Source organism: Canis aureus, chromosome 21 (assembly GCF_053574225.1).
Source record: "Canis aureus isolate CA01 chromosome 21, VMU_Caureus_v.1.0, whole genome shotgun sequence".
In the NCBI taxonomy this organism is placed as follows: Eukaryota; Metazoa; Chordata; class Mammalia; order Carnivora; family Canidae; genus Canis; species Canis aureus.
Window position 1 is genome coordinate 41,381,940 of NC_135631.1, and position 12,203 is coordinate 41,394,142.

Consider the following 12,203-nt stretch of genomic DNA (forward strand, 5'->3'; position numbering starts at 1 on the left):
GGGCTTCGCGGTGGTGTGGGCGGGGCCTAGTGGCGGGGGCGGGGCCTCGCGGATGCCCGGGCGTCAGTGCGGAGCCCCCTGAGGGCGCGCCGGCGGGTTCCCCACCCCGGCAGCCGCGGGCTGGGCCTGATTGCCTTTTCCTGTTTTTGTCTCTAGCACCCAGCTTGGAACTTGTTGATCCGGTGAATGAGACCTCGGGGTCTAATAACAGGATGAACTGATAACAGAGGGGCTTGCGTAATTGCAGGGGGTGCAGTGGAGAGGACCCCCTGCCTGCAGCACAGCGCGGGCCGCGGGGCGGGAAAACCGCACTTTCCTCCCCGGATTGTGGGTCCGGAAGGATGCTGGGATCCTGAGCTGCATCCTGAGCTCCCCCTCTCTGCTGGCCTGACAGAGTCCCTCGGGCAGGAGAGGGAGAGCCGCCGAGTAAGACGGGGTGCAGGTGCGGGGAGGCCGCCACGCAACTGCTGTTGTAGCTTGGAAGCTAGACTCTAGGCTGGGACTTCTGTCCCTGAGGCCCAGGCTCTGAAGTCTGAGCTATCCCTCAACAGGCACTTCAAGGAAGGAAAAGACAAACGGCCAATAAACATCTGAAAATATTCTCAGCCTCTTCAGCAATCCTGTAAACGAATTAAAACTGCAAGAAAATGCCGTTCGACGCGTACCGGACTGGTAAAAGGAAGTTGGATAACATCGAGGGCTGGCGAGGATACAAACAAGACGGTGATGTAGGGAGCGTAAATTAGAACAGCCACTTTGGGAAAACTATTTGGAATTATCTTGATGATACAAGCATGTTTCTGCGCTATGATGCAGAGGCCCCTCCTAGAGCAGCTCTTGTCCAGGTGCGCCAGGATGTAGATCCAAGGGGGGTCACAGGCTGTTCATGACAGCAAACACTAACAGTCCCGAAGTTCATCAAGAATAAATGGATTAGGGATCCCTGGGTGGTGCAGCGGTTTGGCGCCTGCCTTTGGCCCAGGGCGCGATCCTGGAGACCCGGGATCGAATCCCACGTAGGGCTCCCGGTGCATGGAGCCTGCTTCTCCCTCTGCCTGTGTCTCTGCCTCTCTCTCTCTCTATCTCTGTGTGACTATCATAAATAAATAAAAATAAAAAAAAAAAAATTAAAAAAAAAAGAATAAATGGATTAGGGGCGCCTCAGGGGTTGAGCGTCTGCCTTTGGCTCAGGGCGAGATCCCAGAGTCCCGGGATCGAGTCCTACATCGGGCTCCCTGCAGGAAGCCTGCTTCTCCCTCTGCCTGTGTCTCTACCTCTCTCTCTGTGAAATAAATAAAATCTTTAAAAAAATACAATGGATCAAAAAAACTATAGTATATTACCAATGGAATGCTATAAAGCATTACAACAACGCATTGTAGCTACTTGCAATGATATAGGTGAATCTCAAAAGCATCTTATTGTCTATTGTCTCCAGAATACTGCTATAGAAATCAATTTATATGAAGCTTAAAAACATACAGAACTAAATAATATAATCTTTACAGATTATAACATATGTAGGAAATCTATTAAGAAATGCAAGGAGACACCCGGGTGGCTCAGCAGTTAAGCGTCTGCCTTCAGCCCAGGGCGTGATCCTGGAGTCCCAGGATGGAGCCCCCTGTCAGGCTCCCCACAGGGAGCCTGCTTCTCCCTCTGTGTGTGTCTCTGCCTCTCTCTGTGTCTCTCATAAATAAATAAAATAAAACCTTAAAGAGAAAGAAAGAAAGAAAAGCAAGGGAATTATACACAAAATTCAGTGTAGTGTTTGCCCTGGAGGGAAAGGAAAGGGAATAGGATTTGGGGGGACTATCCTGAGGATTTTAGGTGTAATGGCAATAAGATTTTTCTTTACCTGAGTAGTGGGTGTGCAGGTGTTCTTGGACAATGATTCTTCATATGTATTTTACAAATTTTAAACTCTCAGCATTTAATAATAATTTTTAAGCAATTGAAAAATAGAGGATGGAGCTAAGAACCAGAAAGGCAATTCCAGGAAACTGAACCAAGCCTGAAACAGAAGGTAGCTGAGGTGCTGAGAACATGTGGGACTGAACCTTCAGAGGTTGGGCCTCCCTTGAGAATTCTGTGCTCCGAGGATCTGAGAAAACTAGAGAAGGAGACTGGATGGCCAGTGGTTGGGAGCTTGGTACAACCTTGAGCAAAGGGTGGGGGGGGGGGGGGGAACGATGCTCTTTGTCTTCGAAGTCTGAAGTAGGTGTTCCAAGAAGGAGGAATCATTTCTCTGAAATGATCTGAAAATCGTATGCCCAAATTTGCAACACAGCTTAGGTTTCTAAGAAAGAGAATATTTAAGGATGACGTGGGAGAGTGCTTTGCTAACTTTTTAGCAGCAGCCTCCTTTGAAGAAATCATTCGTGGAATCCGCACACGTAGAACAGATAAAGGCGAGCACTGTGTCAGGATTCACATACAATGACGGGGTCCCATTATCTAAGCTACTTTGATTGGACATCCTGGCGACAGAATTAACTGGAGCCTAGAGAGCCCTGCTAGAACGAGGCTGACAAAGCGGATGCAGTACTCCGGGGCCTGTGGACCCTAAGGGCCAGATTGGACCCCTGGTTTGTATTGGGTTCTGGGGAGAATCTGAAACTACTGATGTGGGGTTTTATTCTTCAATGTGTGTGTGTTTTAAAACTTTATTTATTTGGGAGAGAGAGAGAGAATAAAAGCAGGGGGAGGGAAGAGGGAGAAGCAGACTCCCCACTGAGCCAGAAGCCCGATATAGACCTGGATCCCAGGACTCTGAGATCATGGCCTGAGCCAAAGGTAGACCCTTAACCGACTGAGCCATCCAGGCTCACCTCTTCAATGTGTTTTGAACCTTCTTTTGGGGACTTGCTTTATGCTCCCTGGTGGAGGTGACAGTGGAGCACAAACAGCAAAGCCTAACATATGTGCCCCCCTTCAAATCATGACCACCTAAATGCTTGACCCTTCAGGGGTGACCGAAGCTGTGTGATCACTGTGGGCAGTGACTGGCTCAGCACAGCGAGGCCAGGCAATGGCTGGTGGCTGGAAATGGAGAGAGACCCAGTTGGTTAAGCATCAGGCCCAGGGTTTTGGCTCGGGGCAGGGTGTCAGGGGTTGTGGGTCGGAGCCCTCAGCCAGGCTCCGTGCTCCGCAGGGGGTCTGCTGCTCCTGCTCCCTCTGCTCCTCCCTGGCTCGTGCTCACTTTCTCTCTCTCTCTCTAATAAATGAATAAAATCTTTAAAAAAAAACTGTCCGGAGTGTTCCTCAATGGGGGGGAGAAGACTGCATGGTGGTGCCCTGGAGACAGTGGCCTCCGCCTGGTGCCCTGAACTCGAGGCCTTTGGGCCTCTCCCTTGGATCTTTATTTCCTCTCCGTGGCTCCTCGGTCCCTGAGAATGGCTCTGTTCTTTGAGCCTCAGATGACACTAGAACCGTGACCCTGAGACGCAGCAGTCTGGGCCTCCCCCCCCCAGGGCCTGGAGTCTGGCCAGGCCCACCCTTGGCTCCGGCCTGTGCCGCCTGGCCTGGCTCCTCTGTGCACGCACCACGGCCCCGAGGCCCGGGGAACAGGCCCCGCCCAAGAGAAGGTCCAGGTGCCACCTAGTGGAGTCGGCGATCCATCGTGGTTGATGCCCTTCCTTAAGCCACTTTGGGCTTAGTCAGCACCATGGGCTGGGTCCTTCTCAGCCTCCCCATCGCCCTCCTCCTCTTGTTGCTAATCCCTTGCTGGTTTGGGGAGCAACTCCTGGGGGAGCGTTAGTGCAGGGGCTCCCAGTCGGACGGCACCTTAGAACCAGAAAGTACTAGGCTGAGCCCCATTCGGGGCACCTGACCTGGACTCTCTTGAGTTGGGGCCCGAATATTGGCAGTTCTGTTGTTGTTTCAAACAGCATGATCGAAGCATAATTAACATTGAACAAACCACACATTTTTAAGGTGTACTCTTTTTTTTTAAAGATTTTATTTATTTATTCATGAGAGACAGAGAGAGAGAGAGAGAGAGGCAGAGACACAGGCAGAGGGAGAAGCAGGCTCCATGCAGGGAGCCCGATGTGGGACTTGATCCCGGGACCCCAGGATCACACCCTGGGCCGAAGGTGGGCACTAAACTACTGAGCCACCCAGGGATCCCCCCGACCACCTCTCTTTACAGCAGTTTTACCACTGGCCATTAATAACTCTGCCATCTTGGGCAAAACATCTAAATTCTCTGCCTCAGTTTTCCCATGGATATACCGAGAATAACTTCTCTTCCTCATAGGGGGATGTCTTGAGGACCAAATGAGCTACTTAATGTAAAGCTATTTTTTAAAAAAATGGTGCCTGGCATGTACTAAACGCTACATAAGTGTTTGCTTTTTTTTTTTTTTTTTTTTTTAAGTGATAGTCACACACAGAGAGAGAGGGGCAGAGACACAGGTAGAGGGAGAAGCAGGCTTCATGCACCGGGAGCCCGACATGGGATTCAATCCCGGGTCTCCAGGATCACACCCTAGGCCAAAGGCAGGCGCCAAACCGCTGCGCCACCCAGGGATCCCAGTGTTTCCTATTATTATCTTAACAGTCTTGTTAGAAGGGGAAATCATGGCTAAGGCCCGGGAATCTCCACAACCCCTGCCCGCAGGCCGTCCCACTTGGTTCCCCACTGTAGGACTTTCTGGGGTAACATTTCTGATTTTGTATCGCAGCTTTAAGAAACTATAGACTCTTGGTTCTGTGTGACCATGCGGGAGGAGCTAAAGGTCTATTTGCTTTACACTCAAAAGTTCTCCTGCAGGGGCACCTGGGTGGCTCAGTGGATCGAGCTCAGGTCATGATCCTTGGGTCCTGGGATCGAGCCCCAGGTCAGGCTCCCTGTCAAGCTTCTCCCTCTCTGCTTGCATTCTCTCTCTCTCTCTCTGTGTCAAACAAATAAAATCTTTAAAAAAAAGAGGTCTCTCGTAAATCCCAAGACAGATGTAAGGTTGGAACTTGAGGATTTTATTTTCACCAGGTTGTTTTACTGGTGAGATACATTTTTAAAATTTATTTATTTAGTGTTTAAAAAGAAACAAACAAAAACCAGAACACTGTCTAAACATGACACCGTATTAATCTTTGGACTAGATAGGGCTAAGACAGGAGCCTGCTGTCACTGTGTAGCTGTGATGTGATGTAGCAGGTATGCAGGATAATGGGAGCTCTGGTCTCAGAAGTTCCATGTCAGTCTTTGTGAGAGGGTGACATTTGGTCGTCAGACACAGTGCTCCAACTACCCAGAAGTGGTGTCCAGTTTCTTTATTCTTCACTGACCTAAAAAAGCAAAAATGCTAAACAAATGTTTGTAGATATTGGTTTTTAAAATTTTATGTATTTATTATTTATTTTTTTATTTTTTATGCAGATATTGTTAAGCACAAATTTAGATCTATTTTACAGGACATGAAAGCTTATGTCAAGACATAGGTCTTGACATATGTCAAGACAGTGGCCATAGTACAAAGGAGAGCATGAGAAGATTGGGATAAGGGATCTGGGGCTGTGGTACCCTTTACAGTACCTTATATATATAAAAGGTATTGTGTATATATACCTATATATATATATATATTTTTTTTAATTCTGAAATAGTTTAAGACTCACAAGAAGGGGCAGCCCCGGTGGCCCAGCGGTTTAGCGCCGCCTTCAGCCCAGGGTGTGATCCTGGAGACCCGGGATTGAGTCCCATGTCAGGCTCCCTGAGTGGAGCCTGCTTCTCCCTCTGCCTGTGTCTCTGCCTCTCTCTCTGCGTCTGTCATGAATAAATAAAATCTTAAAAAAAAAAAAAAAGACTCACAAGAAGTTGCAAAATAGTGCAAAAAGTTCTGTGTGTCCTTCCTTTGGCTCTTCCCAATGACAGTATGTCAAATAACCATAGAACATCACTTTTGAACTAGAAAATCAAACTGTACTCAGATGTAGACCTCATTTACATTTCACTAGTTTTTATCTGAACTCTTTTCTTTTTCTGTTCTGTTGTACTTCTTCTTTGTCTTCTTCTTCTTCTTCTTTTTTTAATAATCTCTACACCCAACATAGGCCTCGAACTTATGACCTCAAGATCAAGAGTTGGAAGCTCCACCGACTGAGCCAGCCAGGTGCCCCTGTTGTGTTTCATTTTGGGCTACTTTTATATTTCAGAATATCATATAAACTGAACCTCGTTTTATAAACTAAGACTAAATGTAACTTCTATCACACTCACTGGGTCTATTGAAGCTTGAATTAGGTCCACCAAATTAAAACCCAGAACAAAATTTCTGAACAACAATGTTCTTTGTGCTTCTCACTTACTTGTGTGATGGATGACCAGATGATTTACTATTTACACAGTTTACCTGAGGAATCGAGGACCCTTTTCCAAAAGGCTTTCCCACTCACTGGCTGTGTGATCCTCAATTACTTGATGTCCATAAACTTTGGTTTCTCATCTGTAAAATGGAGGCAATAATCTCACCTATCTCATAGAATTATTGCAAAGATTAAATTAGAAAAGATGTGAAACCCATCGCTGTGCTATAGTTTACTACTGTTACTACCACCACTGCCACCGTCACCACCAGGACCACCAGGGAAATCCTTATTCTTTTGGCCACTTTCATTTTGTTAGAGCAGCAAAGGTATGGCCTTGAGCTGGGGGTCTGTTCCGGGTGCAGACTGGAAGTCTCGAGTCTCCTGGCAGTTGGCAGATAGTGGGGTCAAGAGAAGGGTGTGGTGTCTCATGGCTGCGATGGTGGCCAGGTGGCATGCAATCCTGTCTTCCCTGGCCGAAACTGAGAATGCATTTCCCCCAATATACTACTGCATTGATGTCAGACTTCAAGAGCATTGTGGATTTATGGGCTTTTGTGGGTTGTCCTACAGCCTAATCACCCTTGACACTACATTTAAATGGAAGAGTATATTAGGTTCCAAATGAAGCATTTGGAGCACAGCCCACAGAGTGGGGATGGCTTTTACAAGAAAGATAGATAATTGCTTTGTATATTATTTTTTTGAAACTAAGAGACCCACTTTGCCCCAATGCCCTTTTTAAGCAGAAATAAGTTTAAAAGACAAATGAAAAGCAGTAAAAAAAAATTGTTGGCTTCAATATTGGTCATTTCTAAGTGATAGCAAAGTTCTTCTTTCTGCTCTTACTAATGGATTAAATTATTGTGTGTAGTTTGACATGAATTAATATAGTATCACTGGTTATAAGCGTGTCTGTCCCACTGGCCAACATCAGGGCGGCCTGGAGCTGGCTTGTTCAGACTCGGAGGACTCACCTGTGTTCTTCTCCTCCTTCTCTGTGTTCAGCAAAGTTGTGCTGGTAGCTTGCAATGGGTAGGTCACGGTGGGTGTATTTAACGTCGCAGAAACGCTTCCCCTGTCACTCCCAAGAGCCAGATATTCGACTTTATCGCCACACCATTGACTCCTCCATTTTTTTATAAAAAGATTTTGTTTTTAAGTAATCTCTCCACCCAACATGGGGCTGGAACCCACAACCCTGAGATCAAGAGTGTCATGAGGGCCCCACAGAGCCAGCCAGGCGCCCCAGTTGCTTCATTTTTTTAATTCGACACTTATTGTGTGCCTGCCACTCTTTCAGGAACCATGTGGCACTGAACAAGACAGCTCCTTGGACCCGCAAGGGGATCCCCAAAAGTAAATTTGAAATCCAAGGAAACATGAAATATGCATGGTTTGAAAGAAAAAGCACCTGCATGTCAGCATCACCCGTTTGCATCACCAACACAAAGGGGCCCCTGGGAGAACTCCCCGGTGAAGGAGGACGGCCTTGAAAGCCACCCCTGGGAAGTCCATTTCTAACCACCTCTGGAGAGTGGAGTCACTGTCATCAATTCCCTTTGCTCACGTTCAGTTTTTCTCTGGTCCTATTTCCAGACTCTTTAAGCTTCCAAAGCCCAAACACTACTCTGCCAAACGCAAATGTGAGATGACTCAATGGTTCTCATCCATTTCCGTCATTACTTAGGCCCCGATATTATCCTTACTGAAATTTTAAACACATCAACGCAACACACGCAAGGGAACATTCTGCAGGTTATGATGAGAAGAGAGAGCTCATGCCTCGTCCCAGCCCCCTCTCACCGCAAGCTCTACCTTTCTCTGCTGAGTCTGGTAACCCTGAATCCTGAATCTCAGTATCCCATTTCATTTTTCTAGAAAATAACCCCTCTGTCTCCAGCTGGGGGAACAGCAGTTGCCTGGCTGCGTGAGAGAGGTGACGGGGCTCCCAGGGGTCCGACAACCTCCTGTGAGACTTTCACCCTCTTCTCCATCCTCAACCCATAGCTGCCCCCTCCCCTTTGTGGCAGCTCCTGCCCCCCAACCCCCTGGGGGAGGGATCTGGGGGGAAATAGGCCTCTCAGTAGTATTCTCCTTAAACCACCTTGTCACTTTCTTCTTTGCGCTGACACAATTATTGCTCTAAGTCGGCTATTTGCTTTTTGAGTCTGTGTGTAAACTTTTCAAAGTCAAAAGGCACAGTGAAATGAGCAACTCTTCAGCACCCAACCTGATAAATATTTCGCCAACGATTATATTCATTTAGCAAGTTCCCAGGTCAAGCACTTCCTGCACCAGAAACCTCCCTCGTGCCCCCACAAAGGGAACAGCTATTCTACAGATCCGGCTCTTGGTATTCCTGGCTTTAATCACCAAGGTTACTCTGAATGCCAATTCATTAATTAAAATGTTGAACAGTGCTGGGCTCAGCACAGACCTGGTGGGAACACCCTCTAAGTGCTTGAAGGTGAGCGCCCCGAGGCACCCTCTCAGCAGACTTAAGTCTGTCTTATACCCAAGGGCTGTGTATCTAGTCCATGTCAAACGTTTCTGAGCATATTGAGTTGGACAAAACCAAAAGACTTGCAAACATTGCGAACAAAACCAAATACATGCATCTGATTTCTTTTTTTCCAAAAGAAAAGCTCTCAGATCATGGTTTCCTCCCTGCTCTTGTCACTTGTATGGGGCTGTCTCTGCCTTTAGCCCGTTCTGATTATGTGACAGACTTGTTATCCTATCCCTGTCAGCCCCCAGTGGGTCTGTATTACTCAGGAAAATGGGTAGATGCATAGTGTGCGTGTCTGTGTGTGTGTGGGGGGGGGTTAGTAATAGGAACTGGCTAGGAAATCAGATAGGGAAGTGAAGGGAGTTGGGAGAAACAGAAAATCCTTATACAGGCTGCACAAGCTCCTATTTTTCTAGCAGCTTCCACAGTGCTTGCTCAGGCCTCAGAGGAAGCAAACGCTTTGCTTTGGTGATGGTGATGTTTGCTTTGATTAGAGATTCACTGAAACGTTTGAAGGTGAAAGGGAAACCCAGAATACATCCCAAAATTTCTTAAGTGGAGAGAACTTTTCCAATAGTTAGGACCTTAGATAGGATCGGTGTTTCGAGATGTCACAACGGAGGCAACACCTCGCAGCTGCTGTTGGCGAGCTTCCCGCAGTGGCTCTGAACGGACTCAGGCTTTCATGGGATTGATTTAGTTTTTGAGATATTCAGCTTTTTTGTGCTTTCCTCATTTAGTTGTCTAGGTGAGTGGCTCATGAGGATGCACCGAATAGAAAATACACTTATTAAAATACATTCCAAAAAAAAAAAAAAAAAAAAAAAAAAAAAAAAAATACATTCCTGGCGACTTCACTCAGAACCAGGGATCTATAAGACCTGCACATCCTGGGGCCCCTGGGGGGCTTAGCTGTTGAGCGTCTGCCTCCAGCTCAGGGCGTGACCCTGGGGTCCCGGGATCGAGTCCCACATTGGGCCCCCCATGGGGAGCCTACTTCTCCCTCTGCCTGGGTCTCTGCCTCTCTCTCTCTGTGTCCCTCATGAATAAATAAATAAAATCTTTCTTAAAAGATTTTCTCGGAGGTCTAGGTTTGGAGAACACAGGCTGCGTAGGCTCCTTCAGAGTGGAGTTAGAAGACCCCTGGACTCAGGCAGTGATGGGTGGCCGGTCCCAGACAAAGCTCAAAACAAATGGATCTGTGATGTTCTTGGTGCTAGAAGCAGCACACTGAGGTTTTGTGATTGCGAATTCTCCAACTGCACATTTATTTGCAGGGGCTTACTGCGTGCCAAGGTTCACATCTGCTAGCCCTGGGTTCCTTTTCTGCACAGCAGTGAAAATATCCACTTGGGCCTGAGGCAGAATGATCAGAAATGTGCCTGACTTTGCCCTGGAGCTGTCATGGCCTGGCTCTGCCCTCGGTGTGCTCAGGCCACTCTCTAAGGTTGTCTGCTCCCTGCCAGGACCCCGCTTTGATCACCAATCTCAAATGTGCTCTCACTACTGTGACAATCCAGTTTCACTAATAATTACTTCTTCTTATTATTATTTTTAAAGATTTAATTTATTTAGGGACGCCTGGGTGGCTCAGTGGTTTAGTGCCTGCCTTCAGCCCAGGGCGTGACTCCGGGGTCCCAGGATCGAGTTCTGCATCGGGCTCTCTGCAGGGAGCCTGCTTCTCCCTCTGCCTCTCTCTCTCTCTCTCTCTGTGTCTCATGAATAAATAAATAATATCTTTATTTGACACATCGAGAGCACAGTAGACAGTGCCAGGCAGAGGGAGAAGCAGGCTCCTGCTGAGCAGGGAGCTGGGTGCAGGGCTCTATCCCAGGACCCTGAGATCATGACCTGAGCCAAAGGTAGGTACTTAACTGACTGAGCCACCCAGGTGCCCCTCAAATCCATTTTTGCTTAAATAGACTCTTAAAGTTTTTTAATATGCTTCAGTTTATCTTTTAACACTACAAACACATGTTTGGGTTCACCTCCCTCTTGCCTTCTCAGAGCCTTCCCTTCCCTTCCCTTCCCTTTTCTTTTCTTTTTTCTTTTCTTTTCTTTTCTTTTTTCTTTTTCTTTTTCTTTTTTTTTTTTGAGAGAGAGCAGGAGCACATGAGTTGGGGGAGGGGCAGAGGAAGAGGGAGAAAGAGAATCTTTTTTTTTTTTTTAAGATTTTATTTATTCATGAAATATTTTATTTATTCATGCAAAGACAGAGGCAGAGGGAGAAGCAGGCTCCATGCAGGGAGCCTGATGCAGGCCTGTATCCTGGGACCCCAGGATCACGCCCTGGGCTGAAGGGAGGTTCTAAACCTCTGAGCCACCCAGGCGTCTCAGGAGAAATAGAATCTTAAGCAAGCTCTACGTTCATGACTCTGAGATCATGACCTGAGCCAAACCCAGGAGCAGAACCCTTAACTGACTGAGCCACTCAGGTGCCCCTCCCTTTATTTTTGTTTTTAATATCTCCTGCTTCTTTAGCTTTTTCCCTCTCCTATTATTCCAGTCTTACCAGCATATGAATCATAATCTTGTCTCTTCTCCCTTGAAAAACAATAAAGAAAAAATAAAAACAAAATCCAAACACTCCCTTGAGCCTTCTAATCTCCTTAAGATTTGCGGACACATCTGAATTTCCTTCAAACCACTCCAGTCCCTACCACGCTGTCATACCTGCTTTGCTAAGGTTACTGTAGCAGACTGAATAGTGACCCCCCAAAAGAAATGTCCACATCCTAATCCCTGGAACCTGAGAGTGTGAACTTATTTGGAAAAAGATGTAATTAAGGATCCGGAGATGAGATCATCCAGGATTTAGGGTGGGCCCTAAGTCCAGTGGGTGATGTCCTTACAGGAGAAAGGCAGGGGAGATCTGAGAAGTGGAGAGACCTAGGGGATATAAGGCCATGTGAAGATGGAGGCAGAGATGGGAGTGATGTGTCTGTAATGCCATGGACTGCTAGCGGTCAACAGAAACTGGAAGAGGCCAAGAAGGATTCTCCTCGAGAGCCTTCAAAGCGAGGGTAGCCCTGCTTGCTTTTGGACATCCAGTCTCCAGAATTCTGAAAGAATAAATTTATGCTGCTTTCAGTCACCACATAGTGGTAATTTGTTATGGCAAATACCCTAGGAAACTGTCACCCATGACCTCCATGCTGCCTAACTCTGAACACCACACCATCTTGATCTTACATTGCGCAGCAGTATTTGACTCAATTGACTGTTCCTTCCTTGAATCATCTTATAGTCCTGGCTCCCAGGGAACCACTTTCTGTTGGGTTCGCTCTTCTCTGTGAATGTTTCATCTTAGGGTTCTTTGCTAGTTTGCTGCTTCCACCTAACCTCTAAATGTCTGTTTTTCTTGCTCTATATTCTCAAGAAA